At 39.7% G+C, this 17,835-nt stretch overlaps 1 pseudogene; it reads right to left on the reverse strand.

Annotated features, from left to right (window-relative positions):
- Positions 1 to 10,326: 10,326 nt before the first annotated feature.
- Positions 10,327 to 10,453, reverse strand: LOC131918907 (U1 spliceosomal RNA; annotated as a pseudogene).
- Between the last annotated feature and the right edge of the window lie 7,382 nt (positions 10,454 to 17,835).

Below are 17,835 nucleotides of genomic sequence, written 5' to 3' on the forward strand. Positions count from 1 at the left end.
TATACAGGCAGTGTCTAATATGGAATGCATTATATGAAATATTCTGTCATATCCATATGCCCCAATTTATTTAACTAGTCTCCTATCTTTGGAGAGTCTGCTTACTATAATTTCTTCCAAACAATGGCTCCAATTCACACTTCCGCCTACAATTTTTTTCCACATTCTCATCCATATTGAGCATGATCAAAAGTCACAATATAAACTTAAAAGAGATAAAGCTCAATATAAAAATATAAATAAAGGAATCCAATCACCAGCTGATGAGAACCTATTATGGACAGTTAAAAAGCACAGCACAGTTCTACACTGCATGAGTTAGCTTAACACAATGATGCTCTTACTTTAACCTAGTAACGTGGACCAGAAGATAAAGGTGTGAGCAACTGTCAAGGAAGCAAGAGGCTCATGCCACTGGAGAGGCTGAGGCAGGAGAACCACCATCCATCCATTCGGATCAGCTTGTGCTACATTGCAAGAACCTACCTAAAAACAATAAATAGAAAAAAGAAGTAGAGAAATAATGTTTACAATAAAACTAAAATGAAGAGCGGAGCACAGGATATGAAATTATTTGTTTAGGTTGGAAAAAGGGAAGCCTTCAGAGTACGCGCTGTTTTACTTGAGATTTTGTAATTATAACAGCTCCCGTTATAACAGCTCCCGTTTGTTGCTGTTTAGTATAGTCTATGCATGAGGCTGATGGACTTCAGGTGCACTCTCTAATTTAATCTCCATAACGATCTAGGTAGATGTGTTTCCTGGGCGTGTTATAGAAGAGAAGCCCAAATCTGCATGAGATAGATTGCTTCACACTGCCGTTCCCCCCACAGCCCTTCCATGGATAAATTGATTATTCTTTCTTGTAATGTTCCTATCACGGAAGCGTTCTTCCTGCCACCTTTTCAGGTGATACAATTAAGGCACAGGGGGCTTACCTTCTCTGCTCAAGGTCACACAACAGGAGAGCAACAGAACAAGAAGACAGGCCCCGGGCATTCTACTCAGAGCCCAAGCCAGGGGTGCATTGGTTGATTTCTGACCCCAATGGGATACAGAAAGAGTAAAGAGCGGCAGTAGCCCAACTGCTGTGAGAGATGGACTGGAGAAGCCGTGACTGGAGAATGGACCAGTGGGGGTGAGGAGGGAATAAAGTGAATGGAAATGAGACACATTACAGAGGGAGATGGTTAATTGGATGCTCCAGTCACAGCCCTCTTACCCTTCCCCTCTCCAAAGCATTTTACTTTTTTTTTTTTAGTCAGCACTCCCAGCCAAGCTTTTATTCCGTTCCTTTTGATTATTTTAGGGGCCTGTTTCAGGATGCTTCCATTAGGAACGTGATCATTCCTGTGTCATGTGGACTTGAGAACAACGGATGGTGCTAGCACATTTTGAATTTCAAGCAGTTTGTCTCCATCCCTCAATAATGCACCAATCAAATGACCCTAAGATAGTGGCTGTCAAGCAGACTGCAGAAGAAAAGACACCTACCCTCTACTTTTTCCCCCCACATGCATGAAAAGATAAGTCCGACTGACATTTTTCAGCTACCCTGCCATTTCTTTCTCCAGCATGGCCACTACTAAGTGTTCCTCCCTGTACTTCTCAGCCATTGACTCCTGCAATGTTGCCCTCACTGATTTCGCCTTTTCCTCCTCTAACGTGCCTTTCCTTTCCCCCTGAAACAGCTTCTCTTCCTCTGATGCTCTTAGACGATCACGTGCTCCGGGTTTACTCATCCTCTTCCAAGTCTCCCTCTGTTTGCTCCCAGTTCAATCTCCAATGTTCTTAGACTCTTTCAGATGTCAGTCTGCAAAAATAAGAGGACCGGGTCCTTTCCACTTACACTGTTTCCATTTAGGAGTACATTGTTAACCTTGTAACATTTTTACGGCTCTGGGCTGGGGTCACATGGGTCAGATCTACCTACTTCCTCTTCTCTGAAGATCTGAAACTAGATGCTGTCTTTTCAGCTTTGATCCAGGCTTTGCTCCTTGCCTGGTTTCGTGTCTACCCTTGAACTATACTTTCAGCTGCTATGTTAGAAATTTTCACTTAGGCCAGTCTAGCCAATAGCAACCTGTGTCAGTGATTCCTAATTTTATTACACATTGGATTAGACTGAGGTTCTTTAGAAAATACTGATACCTGGCCCTCCCTCTACCCCGGGAATGCTACTTTATTGGAATGGTATAAACATGTAGAGCATCCAGACATTGAATTTATTTTATTTTATTTGGGTTTTCAAGATAGGACCTTGCTGTGTGGCCCAGGCTGGTAAAATTTAACAAGCCCAGGATGATTCTGTTATCTCATAAGATTGAGAGACACGACCCAAAGACACGCCCACCGCACTACACTTTAGAGAGACTTCCCGTGTGCCAGATGGCTACACTGGTGTGGCTTGACAGCAATGATGGCCTGTGCCCTTCTGCCTGCCTTACTTCTCAGCTCTCAAGGTCCCCTCCTGGAGTAGGCTTTAGCTCCTCGGGGGCCTTACCTTTTGTGCTCTTCTTTTCTACTCATGAATAAAAAAAAAAAAGCCTTGTAGTCATCCCACTTCTGAATCTACTACTCTTTCTCTCTCTCTCTCTCTCTCTCTCTCTCTCTCTCTCTCTCTCTCTCTCTCATCTTCTTTCTTCCCCTCTGGAATTTGAATTCCTTGTTAGGAGCCACATAGTCTTTTTTCTTTTGCTTTTGTTTCATTTTACTTTGTTTTATTATGACAAAGAGGCTCTAGTAGTCCAGAACGACCTCAAACTCTCCACATAGTCTAGGCTGTCCTTGAACTCCTGATCAAGGAGTTGACCTTACCTCTCAAGTGCTGGGATTACAGATGTGTGTTACCATACCCAGATTTCCTTTCCTCTTGATCCCAGTACAGTGGTTATTAGAACATATGTTTGTTGATTGAATTACTAGAAAGAAAAAATAGAGAAGTCCATTATTTAGTGAGGGGGTGGGGGAAAAGGCAACTAGGTTGTCAAAGGCATAGGCAGAATAAATAATACAGACAACTACAGGAATTTGAATTTAAGGCTTGAGGTTCTGTACCAATTATTTAAAATGCAAGTAAATATACAGGAAGCATAAGCACAAAATCATAGTTGTAATACAAATAATAGACACTGATGTATGCTGAATAAAACAGAAAAGGAATTTATTAAGAGGTTGTTGGTTAGCCCCCAGAATTACTAGGAACACCAAATGCCAGGCTTTGAAAACAGGCAGGAACATAGCTAGAGTCACAACCTTGGCTAAACAAAGGAGGCTCCAGCTCAGCAGTTCTTAACCTTCCTACTGCTGCGACTCTTTAATACAGTTCCTCCTATTGTGGTGACCCCCAACCATAAAATTATTTCATTGCTGTTGCATAACTGTAATTTTGCTACTGTTATGAGTCGTCTGATATGTGACTCCCAAAGGGAGCCTCGACTCCACAGGTTGGGAAACACTGCCCCATCAGGCTTTTCTCCCCTGCCATAGAACAAGGGTATTGCCAATAGCATTGGTGATGCCATGAGATCAGGAGTCCATTCATGCTCTTGCCTAGTCGCCCTTATTCTTTCCAGGTCAAATGTGAGACTGTTTCACATGGACATGTTGAAGTTTGGCTATAGGTGAATCTGCAATGAACAGTTCTGGATTTGTAAGTATTCTCCAGCATCCACAGAGCCAAGGCTCACCTTTCTGTGAATTTTATAAATAAAGGTAAAGGTTGAATGATGGAGCACCACTAAAAAATCATCTCTAATATTGTACAGTATTATATGTGGTGGTATTGTGTTCCCCAAAATATTGTGCACTCTAATAAACTTATGTGGGGTCAGAGAACAGAACAGCCACAATATTAAACATAGGGGTTAGGCAGTGGTAGCACACGCCTTTAATCCTAGCATTCCAGAGGCAGAGATCCACCTGGATCTCTGTGAGTTCAAGGCCACACTGGAAACAGCCAAGCATGGTGACTCCCGCCTTTAATCCCAGGAAGTAATGGCAGGAGGCAGAAAGGTATTTAAGGCGTGAGGACAAGGAACTAGAGCAGGTTAAGCTTTTAGGCTTTTAGCAGCAGTTCAGCTGAGATCCATCTGGATAAGGACTCAGAGGCTTCCAGTCTGAGGAAACAGGATCCGCTGAGGAATTGGTGAGGTGAGGAAGCTGTGGCTTGTTCTGCTTCTCTGATCTTTCAGCATTCACCCTGATACTTGGCTTCAGGTTTGTTTTTATTAATAAGAACTTTTAAGATACTTGCTACAATTATATGTAACCTTACTAAAATAGCGAAATTAACTAAAGTCTTGGTATCCAAACAGAAAATCAAAATAAATATATCATATCTAGAAGATCACAAAGTCAGTTTTTGAACAAATTCTAAGGTTCTATTAATTCCTGAGGAGAATGTCAACATTCAGTATACACTATGACATCTTTCTGTTAAAAAAAAAGTACAAAATTAACTTTTTCAAGAAATATTAAAGATGCAAAAATGAAAAAGACAAAACATCACTTGACCAAGAAGTAGGCACTGACAGTCAACATCCACCTAAATCAACATCCACCTAACCATCCTTTCATCCACATGGACAGCACCAAAGCGAGGTGTTTAATCCAGTGAAGGCTCTTCTGTCTGAGGCCGAAGGATGGAGAGAGGAGCTCTTTCATGGTCGTTTCTTAAAGTGATTTTAAATGTATTTAATAGAATAAAAAAAAAGGCCTAGCTGGATTTCAACAAACAACAACAAAAAAAAAAAAAAAAGAAAAGAAAGAAAGAAAAGAAAAAACCTCTCTAAAAGTTTATTAAGGGGATAGGGAAAGAAATAACTAATAACAGTAAAGATGTTGAAATGACATATGGAAACCCACTATAAGCTCTGTGTGTCTATTTGAGAGAGAGAGAGAGGGAGAGAGGGAAGGAGGAAGGGAGGGAGGGAGAGAAAGAGCACTTAATTGGAGTTCTCACACACAGAAGATTCTGCTCCACTCAGAAGCCATAGATTGGGGGGAGGAGAGTTAAAAATAATCAAATAAACAAACGCAGGGCCAAGTGTAGGATATCTCCCTTAAAGTAAGTTACAAGTGTCCCGGAGGCTACTGTCATTGCTCCTGGTTGTCCATCAGAACTTGATTGTATGACCCCATTGCTGAAGATCCCTTAAACATTTGTCACAGGACATGAAAAATCAAGTTAATATTGACCAAGAAGCTTCCTCCCTGCTGGCCAGTTCTCATAGTACTGGAAGGTGCTATGTAGGCTGCTGGGGAGCAGGGAGGGTCATCAACAGTCTTACCTAGCCCTGAACCCTGTGTTATGAGGGTAAACAAATACATTCTGATTGTGCTTAAGGCCAGCTCCTCAGTAAATCTGGCCAAGAATACATAGTTGGGGAGTTGACAGGTCCCAAGGGTGAACTTACTACTATTCTTCCCCTAAATGGATATAGCATCAAAGTACCATCTAAATTTGTATCCCTAGGCTCAGATTAATGCAGCTCTAAGACCTCATTAGACAACTTTCTTTGTACAGTGACCAGTGTATTTTCTGGCCTAATGCAGAAACACAAAATTAATCCACATGCAGAAAATGAATACCAATGGAGTGCTTTGCCACAAATGGGGCATCTATGACACCCACCATCACCACCATAAGGCTCAGGGGCCATCAAGGAAGAGAGGGCAGAATTTCTGACAGAGCCAGAGGTTGGGGAAGACTGGAGTGAAACAGTGTCTTCTGGATGTGAGGGAGCTGCAACACTCATGAACTCACAGCAACTGTGGTTGCAAGCACAAGATCAAGTCACTCAACATCCTATCATGGAGGGGAAAGAGGTTTTAGCATCTCCACCCTTAACTAAGGAACTATGGACAGATGGTGGGTGGCTTCAGGGTTAGTTTTCTGTAAGGATGTGGTTCCTGGTAGGCAGAACACACTCAGTGGATAGTCCCATGCTCAAAAGTACATTAACAATACAAATTGGACTTGATGGATTATTTGTAAAAAGGAAACACAAAGTTGGGGGTGGATACAAAAGTGGGGGTGGATCTGGGAAGAGTTTGAAGGAGAATATGATCAAAATGTACAATATGAGAGGACAATAATCAAAATTTTTTTACTTTATTAAGATGATAAGGTCAACATATTTTTTAAATTTCAGCTAAATGGTTGAGTTTTAGGCAGCATTCATTTTTCATTGCTGTGAAAGACAATGACCTCAACATCCTGCATTTTTTTTTTGTGTGAGATATCTGTATACTGTATGAAGGTGTATTGCTGTGATTGGTGTAGTAAAGAGTTGAATGGCCAATAGCTAGGAAAGAAGAGGTTAGGCAGGATTTCCAGAGACAGAGGATTCTGGGAAGAGGAAAGGAGGGTTGCTGGCTCGACAAGGAGAGGAGACAGGAGGTGCAAGACCTAAGAGAAGTAATGCCACATGGCAGAACATAGAATAAAAAAAATATGGGTTAATTTAATTTATGAGATAGTTAAGGCAAACCCAAGCTAAAGGCCAAGCTTTCATAATCAATAATAAGTCTCTGGGTCATTATTTGGGAGCTGGCTGGAGGGAGAGAAAAGACTCGATACATGTGGTGCCCAACGTGGAGCCAAATATTTCAACATAGGACCCGAGAAAGCTTAAAAAATGTTCCAAACATGCAAACATGGAGCCAGGTCCTGCTTCTTAGTCCCACAGTCTCTCAGGTGGGTTGTGGCATACAGAGATGAGGCTCAGGGTCACTGCTGTGGGTTAGAGCCAGCCAGCGCCAAGTGGAGAGCCTCCCAGTAGGTTAAGGCTTGGCTCACAAGGTTCAAAAATGCTGCAGGTGCTTAGTAAAACCATGTCTGACACAGAAAACCTCTAAAAAGATTTTTAAATGTGCTTTAATGCTAAAGTAAGAAAAAAAGAGTATAGATAGTCATAAAAAAATAGTTTAAAAATAATAAAGTCTTTAAAGAGAGAGTAAAGTAATATAAAAAAAACAAGTCACATAAAGATGGGAAATAAACAGGGTGTCTGGATTCTATATGGTGCATTAGTGACTTTAAATTCTTAAATGCTAATGTACAAAAACCAATAGCTGCTGAAAGACATTGGATTATGGAAACTGCTAAATTAAACCAACCTATATATTTTAAGAATGTCTTAGCTTCAAAATGAAAGTAAAACAATATGTTGCATTGGGGGAGAGGTTATGTCTTTATTTCCACAGGAAACAAAATGTTCTGGTTCCCTTCAAATTTAATAGAGATCATATTGGATTGGGGGAGACTTCATGAGGATCTTGGCTCTAGACATGAGGGAAAAAGCCAAGAAAGACTACAGGACAGGTGATGTATATGCTGAGCCCTCTACTATGGAAACAGCTCTGAGACTGGATGAGACATGATAAATCTTGTTGGCTACAGAGTCTTTGTGACTTATTATTACATACTATCCTTTCATATAACATGAATGGGGATTTATATTACAGTTTGGTTACACAGTCCAAACAGACTTATAAAGTTGGCAAATGTCTTTTACCTGCTCAAACATAAAACAAAAACATTATCTTTAGCTGACTTGTGCACACTGCACATTCCATACTTGCGTTAATGCAGATATATATGTTACCTTTAAAATTTTATATGTTTTCAGAGAAAAAGGACCAGACACAAATGAAGACAAATATCTCAGGTGATCTAGCCTCTCACAATGCCTCTGTTGCAGTGTCTACAAAATTCTGCATATAGAACAACTTCAAAGCTACTAGCTGAGATGGTCCAGCCTCACAGACTATCCAGCCAAGACTTCAGATAAAAGCTCTATACTTTCCTGTCACATAGAGACTAAACAAAAAATAATACAGGTAGCTCTCCCAAGACTTGATCATTATCCCAATTTTCTCAGAGTCCCCTAAAGATGCCAAAGCCAAAGACAACAGGAAGCAGTCTAGTGAACATTATGCCCACATTCCCAAGAGTTGGAGTGGGTGGTTTTTGGTCATTTGGTAGGTTATGGATATTTGTCATTGCTTAGGGGAATTGGGTACAAGTTGATATTGATCATGGTCAGGAGAAAAGCTGAACAAAGTAGATTAGATTCAGGGACCTCTTTCTGAAGGGAAAAGGGGAAGATATAGTATAGAAATGATGGGATAAAAGGGTGGATTGTTGAGTCTAGTTTTGAATATTTTACATTGGTACTGTATATATATATATATATATATATATATATATATATATATATATATTCTTGTTTAAGGTATTTTACCTATACAGATCACTTAAAAATGTAATGTAGCCGGGCAGTGGTGGCACACACCTTTAATCCCAGCACTTGGGAGGCAGAGCCAGGTGGATCTCTGTGAATTCAAGAACGAGAACCAGGACAGGCACTAAAACTACACAGAGAAACCCTGTCTCGAATAACAAAACAAAACAAAAAGTAATGTATAGTGCTGTGGAATAATCCTTCTGTACACTGTGAAAATATATGCTGCAATGATTAGTTTAATAAACAAGCTGACAGGCTGATAGCTGAACAGGATAAAGTTAGGTGGAAAAGCCAAACTGAGAAGGATGGGATGAGGAAGGGTGGAGTCTGGAGTTTCCAGCCAGCCATTAAGGAAGCAGGACATATAGAAAATGAGGCAATAAGCCATGATCCATGTGGCAAAGCATAGATAAGAAATATAGGTTAATTTAAATGTAAGAGTTAGGTAATAACAAGCCTAAGCTATTGGCTGATCATTTATATGTAATATTAAGTTTCTAAGTCAGTTATTTGGGAAGCAGCTACTGGTTATTTGGGAGTAGGCAATCAGGACAGGAAAACTCTGCCTACAAATGGTGTCCAATATGGGTCAACTACATCCATATAAAACCTGAGAGAGCTTGGGAAAGGATCCCAAACACACAAAAATGGAGTAAACATGGCTTTGTGGTAACCGCCTTTTCTCCGGTGGGTTCTGTTTGCTGATGATGAACAGAGGCTCGACTCCTTTAAGAAACACTTTCCTGGCTCGGTGCTAGTGGCAAAAACAGGCAGCTCTTTTGAAAGGTCCTGCCATCAGGCACTTAAATGGTGTTTATGAGCAGTGGGTGACACACTGCTTGGTGATGTTGTAGACCCAGAATCTTCCTAGAGTTGGGGTGGTAATCATAGCTCTCAGAGCCGGTGATAAATATACCTCCGTCATGAGACTAGGCTCTCAGGGAACCAAGAGGGAGAAGCCATCACCAGTGAGCATTGATCTAAGTTACACAGCATTTTAAATTTTGCTCATGCAGACAGAAAAGGATTACAGATACAATAAAGACAGATTCAAATGGAAAAAAAAACCTCTAAACAGGTTACAGTGTGTTTAAAAATATATATATATAGGCTTGGGAGAGAAAAGAAAAAGCATAGAGAAAGTCCTTAAAAAAGGAATAGAGTAATAAAAATATAATAAGCCCACATAAATATGGGAAATACACAGAGAGTCTGGATCCTGTATGTTATTGAGTTATGTTTAAATTTTTTGACTGCTTTATATTTTTTGACTGCTAAGGAACACTGGATTATGAAAACTGCTAGATTCAACTACCTATATTTTTAAAGATATCTTGACTTCAAAATTTAAGTCAAACTTTGTGTTACTTTGGGGGAAAGATTATGCTTTTATTTCCACAGTAAATGAGAGGCTATGGATTCATTCCAGATTAGTATGGATCAGATTTGATCAAGGAAGACCCCCTAAAAAAATCTGACTACAAACATAAATAAACCTAAAAGAACTACAAGATAGGTGAGGTATATTTTACCTGCTCAAACATAAAACAAAAAATAATCTTTGGCTGACTTATAAGCAGTCTATACTTGTATTAATGCAGATATGTATATCACCTTTAAAAATTTATATATTTTCAAAACAAGGGACCAGATGCCAATAAAAACAAATGGCCCACATGATCCAGCATCTAAAATAGCTTCAAGGATGGTGACTGAAATTATCCAGCCTCACAGAATACTACAGCCAAGACTTAACCATTATCCTAAATTTTCTCAAAGTCCAATGATTAACAGTACCCCCAAACACAATAAGGAAGCAGGATAGAGAACTATGTGTACATTCCCAAAAGATGGGTTATGGATATTTATTATCATTTAGGGGGTGTTGGTTATAAGTTGTTATTGGTAATGGTTAGGAAAAAAGCTGAACAAAGGAGATTAGATTCAGGAATCTCATTCAAAAAAGAAAAGGGGGGATATAGAAATGATAGGATAAAAGGGTAGATTATTGAATCTATTTTATTTATTTATTTATTTATTTATTTATTTATTTATTTATTTATTTATTTTTCTTTAATCCCACTGCCACAAATTATGCAGTCAAGTTTCCCCGCATTTGGGGAAATTGCAGGGGAATGGATAAGCCTTGCCCTGGGAAAACCACCTTCGTGATTGTGGTATCTCCCCTGCCAGGTAAGTATTGAATCTATTTTAATCCAAAAAAAAAACCCTACTAATCTTAAATAGTTTACATTGGTATGGATTTTGGTTTAGTGATACAAATTTAAAGTTAATTTTGTTATATTGTGTATATATTTCTACTCTTATGTAAGGTATTGTGTTTATGCACCTCATTTAAAATATAATGTGTAATTAAAAATACAGACTAATAGTCATCTATAATTGTCAAACTTATAATCATTTTAGGTATGTTTTTAAGGTCAAACAGATATATTTTAAATAGATAGATGGTCTTCAAACACTTCAACGATCTATAGAATATAGCATTTAAAAATGTTTTAATAGCATAAGGCTTTTCATGACAGTGAGACATGTCTGCTCCTGGAAGTACCAATTTACTTTAAAAAAGGATGACAGTCACTGAAGAACTTCCATATGGAGTTTTCTTTCAATGTGGCAAAGCTAGCTATTTGGGCAGGAAACTGCTCTTGTCTTGACTGTTGATAGCATACCATACAAACAGGACAAGCAGGCCACAAAGGAATAAGACTGTCAAACTTTGCCAAGATAAGGTGGGACAGTCTTTCAAAATTCCTGCTTCATAGAAAAGTCTGCCCAGATATTCTAGGCCTGTAGGCCAAAGATAGATGCCCCAACATTGCAAAGGAACCTTGGGTGACTATCCAGGCAGCCATCTGTTTCTGTCATTTCTTAGTTTTGGTAGTTGTTTGCTCTGCACTTCCTATTTACTCAACTAATATGATATCCTTCTTAGGTATCTGATGGAGTTGAAATGAGATAGTTATAGATGCAATTTTTCTTGTTACCAAATTCAGAAAAGAAACTTACATAAGAAACGCAAAGTTTATCAGGTTGATAAACATAAAAGTTTAAATTGTTCATCTAAGAAGATGTTTTAAGGTATAAAAAGATATTTTTAGGGTGGTAATAGGTGTTATGATGGAAAATGGTTTATTTATAAAACTTTGAACTCACTAAGATAGGGAAGATAATACAGTATATTCTCCAAATTTTCCAAATACAAATAGACTTGACATTGTGAATGTAATTCTTACTTGATAATTGTTCTTACTGTATATAGTTTTACTATGTTAGAGTTAAAACCTTGCCTTTTCATTTAGACAAAAAGGGGAAATGTTGTGAGATATCTGTACATTGTGTGAAGGTATATTGCTGTGATTGGTGTAGTGAAGAGTTGGATGGCCAATAGCTAAGAAGAAAGAAGTTAGGCAGCATTTCCAGAGACAGAAAAGACTCTAGGGAGAAGAAAGGCAAATCATCAACCAGACAAGGAGAGGAGACAGGAAGTGCAAGATAAAAGAGAGATAATGCCACATGGCAGAACATAGATTTTTAAATATGGGTTAATTTAATTTATAAGAGCTAGTTGAGACAAGCCTAAGCTAAAGGCCAAGCTTTCATAATTAATAATTAGTCTCTGGGTCATTATTTGGGAGCTGGTTGGTGGGAGAGAAAAAGACTTGCTACACTTTTTGTCCCCTGCCTCTCTCTATTTTCCATGTTGATGACTGTGTTTATATTTTTATATTATCAGTGTTCACTGTAGAGATTTGTCCTGTTATCTTGTATGCTGTAGAGAAATAGATAATGACTTAGCACCCATTCTTCTACAATCACTTATCCAATTTTCATTTTTGTTGTTGGCATTCTCCTGTGATACTGGGGGTTGAACTGAAGGCCTTGCATATGTCAGACAAGAGATATACCACTGTATCCCCACGTCCTTTTTTTTTTTCATTTTAATTCATTTCTTAATCCACTGAATGTTGGCTACAAATTTCCTTTTCTTTGCAAGAACTCTGCATTTTATTCCCAGGGGTCTTTCTTGTTTGAGTATGTTCTTTCCTTGTGCCTTGAAAAAAAAATTCTTGGTTCTACTTTTAAAGTTCAGAATTCTTTTCATATTTTATCATCTCTGGCATTGATAGTGCTGTAGAGAAAAGTGAGATGCCAACCCTTTTCTCTTTGAGGTGGCTGTTTTTCTGCCTAGATGTTGAACTAATTCTTTTTTATATTCCTAAGGCCAGTAAGTAGATCAAAGGCATCCTGATGTTGAATGAATATTTCATATCTAATTTTTATTGCAATTTGATGTTTGATTATTGCTTTCATGATTTTGGTAGTTCTCAGAAACAGTCTTCTGGCAACTTTGAAAAGCTAGACGGTATGAATGTGTCATGAACACTGCCAGATGGCTTTTCTCATTTTTATCCTGACTTGTGGCCTATTGCCCTTGGTTTTTTATTTTTATTATAGGCAACCAAATCCAGTAACTGCTCTTGGACATCTTGGAGTGAACCTATGCATTCAAATGTCTCTGTGAAGCTGGTGATGTAAAGAAAGTAACAGGAGCAGAAATTATTTTTCCTCAGAGGAAGAATGTGCTCAGTGGAGATTTATAGTGAGATATGTGCAAAGCCAGTGTGGTAGACCAGTTGTATTGCCAGCAAAATTAGTTTTCTACCAGTCTTCTTTCTGTTTTACTTTACTGATAGATGGATGATAAAGTCTGAACACAACTTCCTTTCTGGAATGGATAGATGAAGTAGTTTGGAAGCTGTGAAGTCGAAATACTTACTACAGTGAATAAAGGAGTTTGATCCTCCAACATAGATACAACACATGCAATTTGGGTGAGGTTATGTAAGGACACCAAGATGACAGTTTGCCTTAGGAAAGACACAGGGTGGGCAGTCCGTGATGAAATGCACAGTGATATTATCTTAAAAGCAATCCAGACTCTGAGGTTTTTGAAGTCACTGTTTCTAACCCCCAAACCTTTGTACATGTGAATGCTAATATGAAAAGGCAGAGTAACCAACAATTCTAGAGGACCACAGTGACCCAGCATGGCAGAAGGATAGTCTGTGGGAGTGTATGACTCATGGCAACATGTCTATCTGGTAGATTTGGTTAAGAATGTTCTTTCTCGGCAGGGCAGTGGGGGCGCACGCCTTTAATCCCAGCACTCAGGAGGCAGAGGCAGGGAGATCTTTGTGAGTTCAAGGCCATCGTGGTCTACAGAGTGAGATCCAGGACAGGCATCAAAACTACACAGAGAAACCCTGTCTCCAAAAACAAAAACAAAAACAAAAACAAACAAACAAAGAAAGAAAGAATTATTTTTCTCACCCCTGAACCACACAACTAGTAACTGCTATGAGGTGGTCCTAAGTTTTGGCCTAGTGTTGGATATTAAGTGTTGGCCACCTTCCCTTGGATTGCATTTCTTAACTTTAAGACTAAAAGATCACAATGGGCATCAAAATATCTCCAGTAATGGTTTGCTATTTTTCCAGATAGAGCAGTGTGTTGGTGGTATTTTTTTTTTTAATAACTGTCTCATGTGTGATGAAATGAATCATAGTGCTGCCCTCTGCTGCAAACAGAGTACCCAAGTCTGCCTGTGCTACTCATAGCTTGGAGTAAGGACCTAATCCAGTTCAATGAGCCCCTTTAATTTACTGTACTGCCAAGATGCCTTTAATTGCAATTGGTTCTTCTATGCATGCATGCACACACATGCACATGCCAGAGGAGTTAGCCTTGGTTGGAATGCACTGCCCTAATGGAGAGGAACAAGTAAGTTCTCTTGGATCCTCTTTGGGCTCAGATGACATTTACCAATCTATTAGGAAGTCAATTTAGATAAATGATGTCAAGATCATGCATGTAGTCAAAAGTCAGCACACAGACACTTTTCTTTTTTGCGGGGGTGGGAGCTGGGTTAGTGTTTGCCTGCATATGAATGCCTCAACTTCTTTAACTTTCCTATTTTCAATATGGGTGGGAAATGTCCCATAATGATTGGGATTGCTATCTTTTCTTGTAAAACAAAATCCACTGTAACCATATCTGGCACACCCTTCTTTGTACGGGCTTATACCATGCACCGACTGGGTCTCCGCCTCCCATACCCTGTTCCTCCTATTCTTTGTTTTCTCAACCTTCTCTCCTCTGGTTTTTCAGCCTCTTTTTTCTCCTAGGCAATTTCACTTTTGCTTTCATTTAAGATACACAAACAATTTCATGTGACTGTACAAAATCCAGGAACCACCAATGAGAGAAAACCTATGATGTTTGGCTTTCTGAGACATACTTGGTTTGTTTAATGTGACTATGTTTAGTTGCCTCCATTTTCCTGTTAGTGACATAATTTCATTCTCATTTATAGTTGAAAAAAATTTTCCGCTGTGACTACATACCATGTTTTCCTTACCCATCTCTCTGTGGTTGAACACCTAGGTTGCTTCCGTAGCTTAACTGTTATGAGTGCTGCTGCAGTGAATGTCGATGTGCAAGTGTCTCTATGATATGCTGATATGTAACCCTTTGGGTAAATACCCAGGAGTGGTGTATCTGCGTCATAAGGTAAACCTATTTCTAAATTTTAAGAAGCCTGTACACTGATTTTTATAAATGTTGGACTGGTTTGCACCCCTACCAGAAGTGTATAAAGGTTTCCTTTTGTCCACATCAAGGCCAATATTTGTTGTTTTCTGTTTCCTTAATGACAGGCATTCTGACTGGGGTAAGATCTTCAATGGCAGCATCAGCCCATAGGCTGCTCAGGAGAACGGGAGCAGGTACCCTCTGGGCACACACATGCATCCTTCAGGTCACCAAGGTGCCTACCAGTTCCCATTACCCTGTAGGCAGAGGCCAGCTGACAGGTCCTACTTATTATCACACTTGAATTTCTGTTTACTCATGATAGAGTCAAGAGGAACGTGATATATTTCCTATACTTTACTTCTACCATTGATGAACATGTGTAAGATGCACAGAGGACTGCCAGAGGTGTTTTTCTTGACCAGTTTTACACATTGATATGACCTACTAGAGACCCATGAGTATTTTGGTTTATGACTGCTTGCTTTGGATGATAGACACACAAGGGAAATCAGGTTGGCCAAAGACAGCCAGCAGGTAACTGTAGCTGCTTATTTAGAGGAAATCACAATCTATTCCAAATGACATGTTTATACAGTTGTGTGGATTTACCACTTGGGAGTGCGAGTGAGACTTTGGAGGAAAGAAAAATCAATAACACAATAAGAATCAGGAATGATTGGATGTTCTTAATTGTTTGAAATTACACACAGCTTTCTGATTTTCCTCCCTGAGTTTTATTATCAAATTGAGGTGCAATTTATTGCAAGACTCCTGCTCACTCTCCATGCCTAAACTTTCCTCACTGCAGCTCATGTCTGAGCCTAGCCAATGACTCTAAGCTAAAAAGCCTTGAGAGCTGTGGACCAAGAATTGTCTTAATATTGGCCCAGCAAGTCACTTTGAAATTTTGTAGCTATGCTGAACACTCTCTATGTATAAATAAAGCTGTCATCTTGTTTTCCTATGTTCATCTTTTGAGTTTCTTATACTTTAAAAAATATTAAAAATTAATTTAGAATGACTAATGCATTCCCCTTGGATCAAATTTAAAAAAAAAAGAGTATGTAGTGAAAAATCTCCCTCTCACTCCTGACCCCAGTTATCAGGTGTTCTTTATTGATGACAAATAATGTTACCAGTTTCCTAGTACTCAGAAACTTTTTATGTCAATGTATCTCAATCTGCCAGCTGCGGATGCCTAGGGGGTCCTTAAGATGTTCTGAGTGAGTTCAGGAAATCAAAACTCCTTTTATAAGGATATGAAACAGCGTTGGTCATTTTCACTATTGCTGTTTTCTCTGATCACACAAAGATAGTGGTGGGAAATCTTTGAAGTAATCAAGAGCACCTCTTCAGTTTCCTCCTGCCGTACACCCAGAGACTGACAAATTGCAGTACAGAATATCCTCTGTGAAACGGGAAAAACAGATGATTCCGTTGCATTTTCAGTTATGTGTCTGTCTTCTGGGAAGTCTGTCTGGTGCAAGGGTCAGTACACAGACAGCACATTTTCTTTGCAAACTGAGTCCCAAGGAAAGACGCTCATGTGGCTTATAACTGGGTAAAAACGCAGCTCGTAAACAGTCTGTGGAGCACCATTTCTACTCGAAAGAATGGCAGCTAATTTGAAGTTAGTCAGATGATGGAGAAATATTTTCTAATGAGCAAAGAAACTTGCTACGCTTAAAGAAAAAAGGTGAAACACCTATGATAATAGTTGAGCTTTTAAGTAAAAATTAAAATTTTGTAAAACTTGTATCCACCATTATGAATTCAACTGCCTTTCAATGTCTAACTGATTTTTTTTATTATTATTAAATTGGTGGAGACACAACACAATGCAGTCCTTCGTATTGTGAGCAATTTATGCTAACAGTAGGCAGAGCTGGATAACTGAGCAGACACATACTTTCTGGGTGAGTCGTTCAAGTTCTTAATACACCACCAGACTTAAAAAGCTCTTCAGGGTGTAAGACAGACTGGTGGGTTTGAACACAGAGAGTGAGAGTATGAAGGGAACTCTGACGTGGTCTCAGAAATCACACTACAATTCATCTGTAAGAGACCAGAGCTGTCAGGTTCTAGGATACTCGCAATGTCACATTGCTGATTTTTCTTACCATTTTGCCGACTTTTCCCTCTGTGGCTGACTTTCCTCTCCAGGTCCTGGAGTAAATTCGTTTGCTGGTTTGTATTCTCTCTCAGGTCATTGATCATTTTTATTAGTAAACTTGAAGTTTTCACTAGTTGGCGGATTTCAGTATCTTTGAATTCAGGGGTTGAGGAATGATGGTCACTCAAGGCATTATGCTTCCATGGTTTTTCACGTTTCTGGGCTATGGTTTGCTTGTCTGCTGGTTTAGACAACTCTTCTGGCTTTCCGTGGGTAACTTTGTATTAAGCAGAGTGGTCTGGAGAGCTTAATCTTCACTCACCACCTCTCTGAGAGCTGAAAGTCTTTGGAAGAGGCCACAAACACCACCCCAGTCCTCGGCTGCCGCAGAGCGATGGACATGGCCGTAGGCAGCGACCGGCTCATGCCTGGATGTCTCCATAGCTCCAGGTGGCAACACTGGCCACCCAGATCAGCATGGTCCCTGGTGTGGCTGACATGGCCCAAGGTGGTTGACCAGACTGTGGTCATTGGCATGGCCCTCAGTGACAACAGGAGCCCGACATCAACTCAGACCCTGGCTGCTATTGGGCCACGGACCCAGACTTGGCTCTCTGCAGCAGTCTTGGTTCGGACAACACCATGTCCCAGGGTGACAGCATAGGCCACCCTCATCAGGATGTCCCTGGAAGCACACGGCCCTCAGATGTCCCTATGACCATAGGCTGCAGCCCAGCCCCCAGGCATTTATGTGGCTTTTAATGGCAACATGGGCCACAGACACCAATACAGACCCTGGTTGTGGTAGAACCATGGACCCTGACATGGTCCTAGTCAGCAGCCTGGGCCTGG

The sequence above is a fragment of the Peromyscus eremicus genome, chromosome 8b, assembly GCF_949786415.1.
Source record: "Peromyscus eremicus chromosome 8b, PerEre_H2_v1, whole genome shotgun sequence".
In the NCBI taxonomy this organism is placed as follows: domain Eukaryota; kingdom Metazoa; phylum Chordata; class Mammalia; order Rodentia; family Cricetidae; genus Peromyscus; species Peromyscus eremicus.